We start from the raw sequence: 4,713 nt of genomic DNA, 5'->3' as shown, positions 1-4,713 counted from the left end.
CCTTGTTTTAATTTTTTAAAGAGAATAAAAAGTAGTAAAAATTTAGAAGTGATACACAATTTCACTAAACAGAATGGTAAGAATTCAATAATGGTTATTGTATTGTATATTGTTTGTCTTCAAAGGAGATGTGCAGATCATCAGATATATACATGTGAAATTCATCAAACAATTAAGTATTAACTGCTCCTTTCAATAAACCAATAGAAATTAATCGTACAATTATCTATCTTGTATACATATATATTTCCCTTCCTTCGATCTTTTCTTTTTTCTTCATCCCAGTTGTGTTTTCTTTTTAGAAGTTTCTTTCCCTTTCACAGTATCTATTGTACCTTTCAGATTTTATTTACTTTTTCAGGTTCAAATACTAGAAGAGAATATGATGTTTATACATGCAGGTATGATTTATTTCACTTATGAATATGGTTTCTAGTTGTATCCACTTACCTTATAGCTGAGTAATACTCTATTGTATAAAAATACCACATTTTAAAAATCTATTCTTTTTTTTTTAAATCTGTTCTTTGGGTGATGGGAATTTGGGATGTTTCCAAGATTTAGCTATGACAAATTTTGCTTCTATAAACATAGGTGCACATATATTGCTGTGGTATGATGTTTTCAGTTTTTCTGAGAAATACCCACAAGAGAAATAGCTGGGTTGAATGGGATCTCTAATCCTAATTTTCTGAAGAATCTCCATATTTATTTCCGTACTGGTTGTACCAATCTTGGTCCTTCCAACAGTGGAGAAGGGTTCCTTTTCCCCACTGCCCCTCCAGCACTTGTTATTGGTTGACTTCTTGATGATAGCCATCCTTTTGGGGGTGAGATGGAACTAATTATTGTTTTAATTTGCATTTCTCCAGTGCTATTGAACTTTTTTTCATACATTTTTTTGCCATTTGTATTTCTTCATTTAAGAAACGTGTATTCAGGGCCAGCAGTATAGCTCAGCAGACTAAGCGCTTGCTTAAGTAAGAGCAGGGACCAGGGTTCGATCCCTGGCTCTGCATGCCACTCCAGCCCTGCCCCCAGGTATGCTGAGCTAGCAATGTGGTCTGGGCGTGGTGGCGTGCGCCTGTAATTCCAGCACTAGGGAGGCAGAAATCAAGAGGATCACTACAAGTCTGGGCTGTGTAGTGGGACCCTGCACACACAAACATACACACACCAAAAAAAAAAAAAAAAAAAAAAAACAAACACCTAGAAATGTGTATTTATGCCAGATTATGCCAGATGAAACGAATCAAATAAAATACCACAAGCAAGCAAGTATGTGAATGACTTTATTACAATGATTTATTTATACATTCACAATATTATACCATGAATTTTAAAAAATTCAGATATATTACTCAAAAATGGATACAAACTACCAGTGGTATAATTCTTTGGAGTGAAAAAAGTAAACATAAAAATAAGAAGAAAAAGCAACAAAATATGGAAGAAAAGAAGTAGATAATTAGGTCTTTGAATTTTGTGGGTAATTTTTTTTTTCTTTTGTATTTAGTGCAGGGTCTACGGGGTCTCACTACACAAACGGGACTCCTAGTGATCCATGAATTTTCAACCTCCCAAGAGCTGGGATTAGAGGTGAACAACACCACACCTAGTCTCCATCTCTGTCTCAATGCACCCTGGGGGTGGGGCCAGCATGGCATGCTGGGGATCAAATCCCAGCTGCAGCATCCGCCTAAGCAGGCACTTTAATCCGCTGAGTTATCTGGCTGGCCCAACAATGTTTTCTTTTTTTAATACTTTACATGTTCTAGATATAAGTTCTTTGTCTGAGGGACAATCAGTAAAATTTCTTTCCAATTCATGAGATTTCTTTCTACTATGTTGGTGATTTTTTTTTTTTTGATGTGCAAAAGCTTTTCAATAAGTTGAGATCCCAGTTGTTGATTCTCTGAAGTATTTCCATTGAAGTTTGATCTTTTGTTCGTGAACTCTCTGCCAATCCTTAAATCTTAAAGATTTCTACCTATTTTCTCCAGCAGTAGATTTAGTGTTCCTGTTTCAATATTTAGACCTTTGATCCATTTTGACTTTAGTTTAGTGCATGGTGATAGACATGGGTCTAATTATATTCTTTGGCATTTATCGAGCCAGTTTTTCCTTTTTTTTTTTTTTTTTTTATTAAAGAAGCTATCTGTCCCCCAGTGAACATGCTTGCTCCTTTGTTAAAGATAAGTTGGCGGAGTGTGTTTGTAGTTGTATCTACATCCTTTAAACTGTTCCAGTGATCCTCAGGTCTGCTTTTGCCAGCACCAGGCTGATTTGATCACAGTAGTTTGTATTATAAGTTCAGGTCAGGGATTGTGATGCCACCTGCCTTTCTTTTGTCCAGAATTGCTTTTGCTATTCTAGGTCTCTTCTGGTTCCAGATGAATTTTAGGACTGTTTTCCGTAGCTCTATGATGAGATTCCTTCCTTATTAGCTTTTAAATGTAAATTTCTTTTTAAAAAATCCCACTTAGAGTGTTTAAGATTAATTACACAGTTCATTGGCTTGGAGCCCCCAGGGGACTGATGGAGCACATTTTTGTACGTGTCTGGGTAGATCATGGAGGTGTGACCTTGGGTCACATCCCTAGCCCCACACCCCTTCCACTCTGACACTGTTCCTCTACTTCTTAGTTGCCATGAACTAAGCAGCTCTGACCCACAACTCCCTTCAGCCTTGAGGTTTCTGCCTTGGGATCAGCTGAACATGGAGTAAATTCCCTTAAAATAGGAGCCAGATTAAACCTCTTCTACAAGATGTGGGTGTCTGGTATTAGACCCCAGTAGTGGTAAAGCTGCTAATGTACTGCTTGGCTTCTTTTACAGGCCAGGAATTTCCTTTGCAAGTGAGTTTAAAGATCTTACCAAACCAACTTGGTGTGTGGCCCCTTCATTTACAGTAATCAAGTCCCTGCTCATCGCACTTTATATTTCTCTCAGGATTTTCACCTCTTTATGAATATTTTCTTCCCAGCATATAATTGTATTATTTTTTTCTATTTCTTTTCCTCCACATTTTTTTTCAATCTTATTTTTATGTTTATATCTTCCTAAGAGTATGTAGCTCCTGAGTACTCAAAGTGAGATGGAACACAGTTTACCACATTCAAAATGCTGTCAACTATTAGGCAATGCCTCTATATCCTTATCTGAAAGCCACTGGCTATTTCCACTGTATAGCCAAATAGCTATTCTAGGACCCTATTTTCAGTGGCATAATCCCACACTTGGAGATCAAGACCTGAAGAAAGAAGCAAGTACCCAATAAACATGGGGATGGGCCTTCTGCATGCTCAAGGTGCTGGTCAGATCATATACATACACACATATCTTTCAAATAGAAGGAGGCTCAGTTTAATGGATCATATAGCTGAAAGTCCAGCAGCAAACTTGTATCAAGCTTGGATGAATATTTATATAGTAGTAGTCTGTCAATTATGTTGTCAAGAATGTTTTTCTCTACATCTCATGGCATGGCTTCTTTCTTTGGTAGGTTATTCTCTTGCTATAGCAAGATGGCTACTAGTAGCTACAGGTTTAAATTGACCTTGCTTAATGTTCCACGTGGAAAAGATTATTTATCCTCACCAGATGAACACAAGTTCTACCACTGACTAGAAAAGTGGGTGATGAATTATCCCATGAACTAAGTAATTATTTTGGTCATGGAGGTCATAAACTCATTGTTTATACCTGGACTTTGGGTTTATCTTGGAGATAAGAGAGGGGGTGTGAGCCCCATCTGAAGGACTGGATCTGAGAATAGAGCGTATGTGTTTCTGAAATAAAAAAAGAACTGAATTCTAGGTATCTATTGATAACAGCGTCTACTATTTTTTTTTATTAGTAGTAAGAAAGAGACCCATGACATATGAGTTCTAAGGCTGACTTAATAGCTGAACTGGTGAACTAGGTTTCTTAAACTCCAAGTGACAGAGGATGAAATTAGTCATTTAGTTTTACCAGGGATTTGTTTAGTTCTATGATAAAGGAAAAGAAAGAGAAAATTGTAAAGGCAAAGAGCCAAGAATTCATTCGTTGTACAAACACATGTTGATTAATTCTGGTGCTGGACATTGATCTACTATATGCCAAGCTCTGTGATAGGGTCTGGGGATGTAGATGAGACTCAGTGCTTTCCTTAAAGAATTTACAACCTAGGGGGAGAAAGTAAGAAGTTTCAATTGATAGCCACAACACAAAGGGCTAAGTGCAGTATGCCATTGTCTCCCAAGGTAATTCTGGTACCAGTATCTTCAGTCTGAAAAACATTTTCTTTCTTTTTTTTTTTTTTTTTGGCAGAACCGGGGATTGAACTCAGACCCTTGTACTTGCTAGGGAAGCGCTTATTCCACTGAGCCATCTCCCCAGCCCCTGAAAAACATTTTCTAAAGAGTCAAGCCCAGCTCATGTACTAGGAGAATGTCATATCAATCATGCACCTACATCACTCACTAATAATCTGTTTTCTCTGGGATTCTATCAAGATTCTTCACCAGTTGCTGCTATGCTGTCTCTAGGGTAGATGATTGTTCAAAAAGAAGGGACTGGTGAATGAAAGCAAGAGACAGGAAAGGGAATATTGTGGGACTGTCCTGCTTAAAGGTTGTATATAGTTAGTTTTTTGGACTTATGTGTAAACATAAGAAGTATATAATTCTTTATGCCTATTTTTAAAATATATTCTAATTTTTAAATGTT

The 4,713-nt window shown here is 37.1% G+C and overlaps 1 long non-coding RNA gene across 1 annotated transcript in view; it reads right to left on the bottom strand.

The window, feature by feature from the left end:
- Positions 1-3,037: 3,037 nt before the first annotated feature.
- LOC111817275 overlaps positions 3,038-4,713 on the bottom strand; it is a 4,011-nt gene continuing 2,335 nt past the window's right edge. Inside the window, exon 3 of the long non-coding RNA XR_002821516.1 lies at positions 3,038-4,273. This is a non-coding gene — a long non-coding RNA (uncharacterized LOC111817275). The remainder of the gene's footprint in view (positions 4,274-4,713) is intronic.

This window comes from Octodon degus, unplaced genomic scaffold, assembly GCF_000260255.1.
Source record: "Octodon degus isolate 3935 unplaced genomic scaffold, OctDeg1.0 scaffold00004, whole genome shotgun sequence".
NCBI classification, from domain to species: domain Eukaryota; kingdom Metazoa; phylum Chordata; class Mammalia; order Rodentia; family Octodontidae; genus Octodon; species Octodon degus.
Note: the sequence above shows the minus strand (reverse complement) of the source record. Positions and strands in the feature narration are given on the sequence as shown.